Here is a 10776-nt window from a genome sequence, read left to right as displayed (position 1 = left end):
CATTCTTCACTCATGTGATTGGTGTAATCACACAAATGAGAACTCATGAAGAAACCATTGAAGACAGAAGGATTGTGGAGAAAATATTGAGGGTCCTACCCTCAAGGTTTGATGCCATAGTCACCACCATTGAAGAGACAAAGGATCTCTCAAACTATTCAGTTGATGAGCTACATGCATCACTGATAACACATGAGCAGAGGTTGAGTAGGAATGAAAACTCATCTCTTGAGCAAGCCTTCAAGACCCAGATGTCCTTTGGAAGAGGAAGAGGTCAAGGCAGAGGAAACAAGAGAGGAAGAGGCAGAAGCCAGAACAGAGGTGGAAGGAACAACCCATCAAATGCACAAGGAAGAGGCAGCAATCCAAATCAGAACCAAGGTCAAGGCAGCAGCCAACAAGGAGGACAACATCATGCTCAAGGACAAAGGTATGATAAATCTAATGTTCAATGCTATTATTGCAAAAAGTATGGACATTATGCTAGTGATTGTAGAAAGAAACAGCATGATATGAACAACAGACAAAATGTAAATGTTACAAGAGAAAACAACAGTCAAGAAAATGTCTTGTTAGCTTGTAACATGGCAGAAACACATAGTGAGGACATATGGTTTTTAGACTCAGGTTGCAGCAACCATATGACAGGGAACATAGCCCTCTTTTCAGCCTTAAATCAGAATTTGAAATCAGAGGTCACACTAGGAACTGATAGTAAAGTGTCTGTTATGGGAAAAGGGGAGGTAAAAATATTTACAAAGCAAGGAGAAAGGAAAACCATAGCAGATGTCTACTATGTCCCCGGAATGAGATGTAACCTATTGAGTGTTGGACAGCTTATCCAAAAGGGCTACAATATTTACTTTGTAAATGATGTGTGCACCATCATGGATATACCACCCAGCAAAAGATGCATTGCTGAAGTGAAGATGACAAGGAACTGAATGTTCCCTCTCCGGATCAGGGCAGACATGAAGAACAAAAGGGAAATGGTAGCAGTCACCCAAGAGGCCTTCCAAAGCGTGCCAAAAGATGAGAACTGGTTATGGCACTTGAGATTTGGGCATCTAAATTTTGGAGGTCTAAACTTATTAAGCAGAAAAGGAATGGTAAAGGGATTACCATTGATAGAGAAGCCGGACAGCCTTTGTGAAGGTTGTATATTGGGCAAACAACATAGAGAGAGTTTTCCATCAGGGAAAAGTATAAGGGCAAAGGCACCCTTAGAGATTATCCACTTAGATTTGTGTGGACCAATGCAAGCTCCATCATTAGCTGGCAGCCTATATTTCTTGACATTCATTGATGATTTTACAAGAAAGACTTGGATATATTTCGTCAAGAACAAAATTGAAGTCTTTGAGAAATTCCAAAACTTCAAAGCATTTGTGGAAAACCAAAGCGGGCTGCACGTAAAAGTATTGAGAACTGATAGAGGAGGTGAGTATATCTCAAATGAATTCCTAAAGTTTTGTAGAGAAAATGGAATACATAAACAGTTCACAACTCGGTACACTCCGCAGCAAAATGGAGTTGCTGAAAGGAAAAACAGAACCATCATGGAGATGGCAAGGAGCATGTTGAAGGCAAAGCATTTGCCAAATGAGTATTGGGCTGAAGCTGTACATTGTGCAGTGTATATTCTGAACAGGTGTCCTACAAAAGCAGTCTTGAACAAAGTGCCAGAAGAGGCATGGAGTGGGAGAAAGCAAGGAGTCACCCACATGAGAGTTTTTGGGTGTGTGGCCTATGCACACATACCAGATCAGCTAAGGAGAAAGTTGGACAGCAAAGGGGAGAAATGCATCTTCATTGGATACAGTGAGGAATCCAAAGCCTACAAGTTGTATATCCCATCCACCAAGAAGTTCTTTGTAAGCAGGGATGTTCAATTCATTGAGGAAGAAGCTTGGGATGGAAGCATAGAGAAAACAGTGAATGTCAAGAACTGTTTGTCTCATGATGAAGATGAAGAGGAAGTGGCTGAAGTACATCCCCAAACAGCAGCGCCAACACAAGGACAGCAAGGTACACCATTAAGGATAAATGAAAGTGCTTCTCCAAGCACACCACAAGGAGGAAATTCAAGTGCATCTTCAAGCACTTGCACACCAAGTGGAAGAGGTAAGAAGTTTAGAAATCTAAGTGACATTTATGATGAAGGAGTGAATTCCTTATTTGACTTGTATTGTCATGTTGATGATCCTATTCATTTCGAAGATGCAATTAAAGATAGGAAATTGATAGAAGCTATGGATGAGGAGATGAATGCCATAGAGAGAAACAAAACATGGGATTTGGTTGAGTTACCAAAAGGCAAAGAAGTCATTGGTGTGAAATGGGTCTACAAGACCAAGAGCAATGCTGAAGGCAAAATAGAAAGACATAAGGCAAGGCTGGTTGTCAAAGGGTACAAGCAGCAGTATGGGAGAGATTATGAGGAGTCTTTCGCACCGGTTGCAAGAATGGAAACAGTGAGAGCAGTGTTGTCCATAGCAGCACAAAACAAATGGAAAGTCTACCAAATGGATGTGAAATCAGCATTCCTAAATAGAGTGTTAATGGAAGAGGTCTATGTGGAACAGCCTCTCGAATATGAGAAGAAAGGTGAAGAGCACAAAGTGTGCAAATTGAAGAAAGCTCTTTATGGGCTAAAGCAAGCGCCAAGAGCATGGTACAGCAGGATAGATTCATATCTATTGGATAATGAATTTGACAAATGTGAAGGAGAACCCACAGTCTACATCAAGGAAAAGGATGGTAAAATTTTAATTGTTGTCTTGTATGTAGATGATGTTATTTTCACTGGAAATGATATTTATCTTATTGAGAATTTTAAATCAGTCATGAAGGATGAATTTGAAATGACTGACATGGGTTTCTTGAGGTACTTCTTAGGCATAGAAGTAGAGCAAAATGAAAAAGGAATTTTTATATCTCAAGCAAGATATGTAAATCAAATTTTGAGCAGATTTAAGATGGAAGAATGCAAGGCAGTAATCACTCCCACAGTGATGGGATTAAAGCTCAGCAGAGAGGACAACAGCAAGGATTTTGATCCTAGCTTGTATAAAAGCATTGTGGGCAGCCTTATGTATTTAACAGCAACTGGGCCTGATTTAATGTATGCTGTTAGTTTAATTTCCAGGTTCATGGAGAGGCCAAAGGAGGCACATTGGCAGACAGCAAAGAGAATTTTGAGGTATGTCAAAGGCACCAAAATGTTTGGAATTTTATATCATGCCTCAAAGCATTCAGATTTGGTTGGATACACTGACAGTGATTGGGCTGGAAGTGTAGATGATCGGAAGAGCACTTCCGGTTATGTTTTTCATATGGGTTCAGGAGCCATCTCATGGGCTTCTAAGAAGCAGTCCATTGTAGCATTGTCTACAGCAGAGGCTGAATATGTGGCAGCTATAGCAGTAGCATGTCAAGCAGTGTGGATGAGAAGAATGTTGAGAAGCTTAGGCCAAGAGCAGGCAAAAGCGACAGTGATTTTTTGTGACAATAGCTCAGCTATTGCATTGTCAAAGAATTCAGTGTTTCATAAGAGAACGAAACACATTGATACCAGGTTTCACTACATCAGAGAATTGGTGAACAATGGAGAAATTGTCCTAGAATATTGCAGGACTCAAGAACAGGTAGCAGACATCTTGACAAAGCCACTGGATCAGAAGAGCTTTGAATTTTTGAGAAAGTGTCTGGGTATGACCGAATGCCCAGCTGTTGAAATTAAAGGGGAGTGTTGAAATCTAATTTCAACGCAGACCACCAGAAACCGTTCACCAAGCCAGAAACCGTCCGCCGGAAAGTTCTCGGGCCATTCTCCGTCAAAGGGATTTTTCCGATGTTTGAACCCGAGAAATTTTGGAGCCGACACGTGGTTCAGCCCTGACGTAACGCAACGTAAGAATCTCGGGTGTTAATGTTCAGCATAAGTTGGTCTTCCGATATCGTTCTCTACCGTCGGATCTGCTCCACCTTCTTCAACCGTTGATTGCCCAAACCTGCATACGAATATACATTAATGACTTTGCGTGGAGTGAATTTCATTTTTGGTTGACCGCGGTAAAATATTTAATGAATTAATTGTTATTGTAGAGAATAGGTAAGGTGATTTAAATTTTAATGTTTTTATATGTATCGGAAGTATGGTGGTGCATTTAAAGAAAGGCATGGGTGTTAAAAATATTTACGGCACGTAAAAGTAATTGTGTTTTTTATTTTGTTTTCAAAAAATGAAAAGGGCTCGTGCATTGACTATTGTAAAAAAAAAAGAGAGCAGTGAAAAACGTGCTCTGTATCTTTGTTTTGTTTGGCACATGGGATATAAGGTTTTTGTTGTTGGCCACCGTAGAATGTAGGAGTAGCTAAAAACCATGTGTGGTTTTGCACAGCAGTGCATAAAGAAAATGGTGGAGCGTGTTTTGTAAGTCTCTGTAAATTTTTGTTTTTACAGCAGTATGTAAATGAAGGTTTTACACCAGTTAGTAATATGTTTTTACAGCAGTAAATGTTAATGGGAATTTTTCCAGCAGTGTAAATTCTCATATGGATACAGATCAAATGTTTCTTTTGTCTTTGATGAATAGAATGTTTTTATGGTGTTAAAATACTCTGTTTCTCAGTGAAATTTTTTTTAATCTTGCCTGAGCACAAAAAGATCCTGGAGTAAAGTAAAACAGAGCATTGCCTCTGTGTGTTTGAATCTTGGTTTTTGGTATTTTCTCCCATTAAAAAATTCCCAACAGGGATTAATGTTTCTGGGCAGGGCATGGGCACCATATTCCACAGTATTGTATGCTTACATTTACATGGCTGACATTATCGTCCCCCAAGGATGGGATAACTGGAATGATCCCAGCAGAGATAAGTAAGCCAACGCTATCCTTTTATTCTAACCCACCTGCACCAGTACTCTATATATATATAATCCTGAGAATCCCATATCTCATTCTCATTCTAACATATTCTTGTTTTCATTCTTTCTGCATCTGCAGAACCGCGCATTATGGGCAGTACAAATGTTGCGGAGCTGGTGCAAGTGAAGCCAAAAGAGTTGCATGGTCGCATGAACTCAGTCCTACGGAGGCCGCGCCGTTTATAACCATCGATTACATTGATGGGCGTAGCTGGATCAGATAGATAGATGACATCAGCTACCAATTTCATTCCAAAAAATATTTCCATCCCAAACGCTGACCTGAATGAGATGTTTATACGGATACAAAGACTTTGTACCCTGGTAATAGAAAATAAGTGCTGCATGCATGTAGTGTAATGTAAGAACAAGTTTGAATATACATTATACGCCTGGAATGGTAATAAAATGGAGATTTTGTTTTTGAAGTGATTTGTATTTTCTTTTATTAATTATGTTTAACAAAAATTAAAATAAGATATTCAAATTATTGTTATACAAATTTATTTTTCAATATTATGAATTTTATTGGTCAATATTGAATAAATTTATTATTACAGTTCTCTCTTTCACTCTCCTAAGAGAAAATAAGTAATAACAATGTTCATTCAACATTCGTTATATATACCATAATGACATTACTATTAACACAATAATAACATGTACATGTTATGGTTGATTTTTAAAACATCAACATTACCATAATGCCAAAAGTAGGTGTCCATTCATAATTTTCTTTTACTTAAAGGGTGTAACCCAAAGCTAAAAACATACCAACAAATTTTGAATTATACATATACATGTATCATGATAAGATTGTACATGAAAAATAGTACTTGAACACAAAAAAAAATCAAATAGACATCCACAATTCTGATAGACACCCATTGGAAAAGGTGGGGCAGACATTCACATCCACTTGCAGAGGTGGCAGAGGAATAGCTTCTAGTAGGACCACCTTCACCATGATAATTCTAGATTTTTCAGTCGTGATGGCTTATTGTATACCCATGCCCATGCCCTTGGGAGTTGGTGACTCAAATGAAAGCATGAGAGAAACCAATACGAGATGAATCATCCCACTTGTCCATGCACATTATCCTTCCTACTCCCAACTGTATAAATCTCTCTTTTCCCACCTCGGTTTTCAGTTTCTCCTTATTTCTCCCATGTAGTTAAATGCCCATTCCCATAACCATACATTTAACAGACTGAAAAAAATAAATATTGCTGAAAACACAAATTCTGGAAATTTTTCAGAATGCTGGAAATTGCAGAACTAAAAATCAACAATCAAAAACAGCCATTAAAACACATTAAAACACTCATATTTTTGGTCAACTTGACCCTGGAAAAACCCCCTACAAGTCTTGGGGAAAACCAGTTTGAGAGCTCTTCTTTATTTCTGAAAATTGACTTTTTACAGTGAGAATTATTCAGCAAAAAATCAGCAAGCAAATTTACAACTTATCTCCTTTCCCATGCCTCACAGCAATTTGGAAATTACAACAAGCAGGACAGTAATAAATGTTGTACGGCCTCCGTTTTGTGTGCAGAAAAATCAACAAACTGCTCCTCGATTTTTGTCCAAAAATCTGCCTTTCACTATGTGCTGAATGAGCTGTACAAATCTGCTCAACTGCTGCCTTGGAATGTGTGCCAAGCTGCTGTCTCCTTCTCCTCCCTGCTCAGAAATCTCTCTTGCTCTCTTGCTCTCCTTCTCCCAATCTGCTCATGAAAGAATGAATGACCTTTTCCTCCTTTTCCTCCTTTAATATAACTCCAAGTGACTTTTGGGTGATCCAAGTGACTTTTGGGTGATCTTTAAATCCAATGGCTGAAATAGATTTAGATCAATGGCTGAGATTAAATGCTCATTTAAATCTCACTTTCTATTTTTTAATTCACCCCACTTTAATAAAGACCCACTTAGTCATTTATTTCCAAAGTCACTTTTCCTTTCTAATTTTTCATTTACTTTAAAATTAGACTTAGTAACTTTATCACTTAAAGTCACTTTTAAATTAGATTTAACTTTATAAAATTATAAAGTCACTTTAGGAGAAAAATTAAATTCTTTTGGACACTTTTCCCTAGGCCAAAGATCAAAGCCTAAGGGAACCACCTGTCCTCCGGTACCAAATTTCAACACTCCCTCTTACCGAGGAAGGTGTTCCTCACCACACCCATCTTGTCCCTGAAGTAGACATGCTTGCCCCGTGGTAAGGCTTTGGTAAGGATATCTGCAACCTGCTCATCAGTGGAAATATACTCAAGCTTCACAACTCCCTTCTGAACATAGTCTCTGATGAAATGATATCTGATCACGATATGCTTTGACCTGTCATGAAAATACTGGATTCTTCGTGAGTTTAATGCAACTCTGATTATCACAGTAAATCACTGAAGGTCTCAACGGCTGACCAAATAAGCCAAACAACATCTTGCGAAGCCAGATAGCCTAACAACTAGCTAGACTGGCTGCCATATACTCTGCTTCCGCTGAACTCAGTGCTACTGACTGCTGCTTCCGGCTGAACCATGACACTACTGCTGAACCCAACCCAAAACAACACCCTGAAGTGCTCTTCCTATTAGAAGCACAACCTGCCCAATCAGAATCAGTGTACCCTGCCAATCTCACTCCATCTCCCTGCCTATAGTCCAGACCATAATCCACTTTCCCCTGCAAGTACCGCAAAATGTGTTTTGCAGCCACCCAATGAACCTTCCTAGGCTCACACATAAACTGACTCATCGTGTTGACTACAAAACAGATATCTGGTCTAGTGTTGACCAAATACATTAAGGAACCAATCAGCTGCCTGTACAATGTGGGATCCACCAACTCGGAATCCGAAGCATGAAGCTTCTTCGAGTTGGTGATCATCGGTGTCGACATGGGTCTACAATCCTCCATGTGGAATCTGCTAAGGATGTCCACAATATGCTTCCCCTGCCCCAAGAAGAAATGCCCCTCCTCCTGCCACACCTCCAAACACAAAAGGTAATGCATCAAACCGATGTCCTTCATCTCAAACTCCGCCGCAAGATCTCTCTTGCAGTGCTCTATGAGTCTCTCTGCACCTGTAATGATCAAGTCATCCACATACAGCACCAGAATGAGAGGCTCCTCACCAATCACAATAAAGTAAAGGTTCGGATCTGCCTCACTCTTTGTGAAACCCATCCCCTGCAAGTACGTATCTACCCTCGAATACCAAGCTCTGGGAGCTTGCTTCAGGCCATAAAGGGCCTTCTTCGGTCTGCACACATGGGACTCCTTCCCATGCACCTCAAAGCCCTGTGGCTGCTCAATGTACACCTCCTCCTGTATGAAGCCATTGAGAAATGCGGTCTTCACATCCATCTGGTGGATCTTCCAACCCATCTCTACTGCTATCGATATAATGGAGCGGATCGAAGTATATCGAGCCACGGGAGCGAAGGTCTCCTCATAATCAACTCCCTCTACTTGGGAGAACCCTCTAGCCACAAACCTCGCTTTGAATTTCTCAATGCTGCCATCTGCAACATGCTTTACCTTGTAAAGCCATTTGGAAGTAACCACAGATTTGCCCTTAGGCCTCGGCAACACCTCCCAAACATCATTCTTCATGATAGAAGAATACTCCTCCTGCTTGGCCTCTCTCTAGACCTGCTGGCTAGCTGCCTCCTCATAGCTAGAAGGCTCAGAGTCAAGGATGCTGGTAACCATCGCCATATAGCTACAAAACCTCTCAGGTGGTCTACTCTCTCTGACCGGCTTCTTCGGCTCAGCAACAGATGTGGCATCTCTCAAGGTGTCCTAAAGCCACTTGGGCTTCCTCTTCCCTGAGCGCACTTCTCCCACCAGAGAATGAAACTCCTCCTCCTCATCATCATCAGTAGCCTGAACTCCTGACTGTCTGTCTGCTGTCCTCCTGCCTGCACCTGAACCTGTAGAAGCTGAGGTACCGTGTGAACTGTCCATCAGTGGACTCCCTAGTGAACTGCTCTGCATGCTGCCTGGAGCACCACCCCTCTGGCTCGATGAGCCACTGCTCACTGACGGACCTGACATCCTCATAGATGTACCTCCGGATCCTCCTGATCCCTGCGCACTAGATCCTCGCGACTGACTCAACTGCTGCTGAGGGTTTGGCTGATCCAGATACTCTAACTCCCGTGACCTCCTAAAGGCCCTGTCCTCCTCGAACTTCACATCCCGTCTGACAACAACTCTCCTCTGTGCAGGAATGTAAATCCGAAATGCCTTTAAGGTCTCATTGTAGCCCACAAAGATACCCTTCTCTGCGGTGGGCTCTAGTTTGGTCCTCTTCTCCTTGGGTATATAGGAGTATGTAATGCATCCAAAGATATGAAGATGACCAATATCAAGCTTCTTCCCAGAGAAAGCCTCCTCCGGAGTCATGTGCCCCAAGGCACGATGCATACTCCTGTTCTGCAAGTAAACAACTGTGTTGCAGGCCTCTGCCCACAAGAACAATGGCAACCCCTGATCATGTAACATGGCTTTGGCAGCCCCTATGATGGATCTGTTCTTCCTCTCTGCAACCCCGTTCTGCTGGGGGTTGTAAGGAACAGTGAACTCCCTCCTAATGCTTGCCTCCACACAATAGTCAACAAAATCTCCAAGGGTGTACTCTCCTCCATTGTCCGACCTCAAGGACTTGATCTTTCGACCTGTCTGAGTCTCCACAAGAGCTCTGAACTCCTGAAACCGCTTGGAGACCTCACTCTTGGTCTTCAAAAAATAAATCGAGGTCCTCCTAGAGTGATCATCAATGAATAAAACATAGTACTCATATCCACTCAAGGAAACATGAGACATCCGACCGCTCACATCAGAATGAATCAAATCAAGTATCCCAATCGCTCTGCTGTCACTGCTGGGAAAAGGGGATTTGGCAAACTTGCCCATCGCACAACCTCTGCAAGTATCAAAGTGATCAGTACTGAAATCTGGCACACCTGTAGTGATCTCCCGTAATGTCCTCAAGGCTCCATGATACATATGTCCCATCCTGCGGTGCCAAATCTCACACAACTCAGAACTACTAGCTCTGCTGTCGGTACTACTGCTCAATGCCAAAAGGGGCTGAAATGAAAACTTGTACACCTTTGCATGGTGTTATGAAACCAGCTCAAAAAAAGATAGAAAAGAGAGATCCACGCCTTAGAATTCAGCCTCTTCGAGGGGGCAACCTCCTTTACATTACATAAATGAACAATTCTTGGATGATACAAATGACAAAACCTCCTTTCTATATATAGGAGTCTAAGGAGTCACAATATAATCCAGCCGACCTAACAATAATAATATAAAGCCACACAAATAACAATAGGGGGCTTCTATGGGGCACAGAAATAACAATATGGGGGGTAATAGGGGCACAACAATATAAATAAGGGATATAACTACAATATTAATGGGGTAATCACTAGTATTATAGGGACCCAACATGCCCCTCTCCTTCAAAAAAGTGTTGTCCTCAACGCTTGAGTAGTTCTGGATACTTCTGCATAAAATTCTCATCCTCCCATGTGGAATCTTCAGCGGATAAGTTCTTCCACTTGATAAGATACTCTGAAATTGATCGATTTCGTAGTTGTCGAGTTCTTGTTTCTATGACTGCTTCCGGTTCCAATATAATTTTTCCTTCCTCATCAAGTTCTGGCAATATTGTTTGAATTGGGAGCTTGTCACCTATAACCTTCTTTAAACATGAAACATGGAAGACTGGGTGCAATCGAGAAGCTGCAGGAAGCTCCAATTTGTATGCCATAGTACCAATCTTTTGCAACGCCTTGTACGGACCATAATACTTTGGTGATAATTTATTATC

The sequence above is a fragment of the Pinus tabuliformis genome, chromosome 6 (assembly GCF_031772625.1).
Source record: "Pinus tabuliformis cultivar Carrire ecotype Pingquan chromosome 6, CPIR1, whole genome shotgun sequence".
Classification (NCBI taxonomy): Eukaryota; Viridiplantae; Streptophyta; class Pinopsida; order Pinales; family Pinaceae; genus Pinus; species Pinus tabuliformis.
This window is presented reverse-complemented; position numbering follows the sequence as displayed.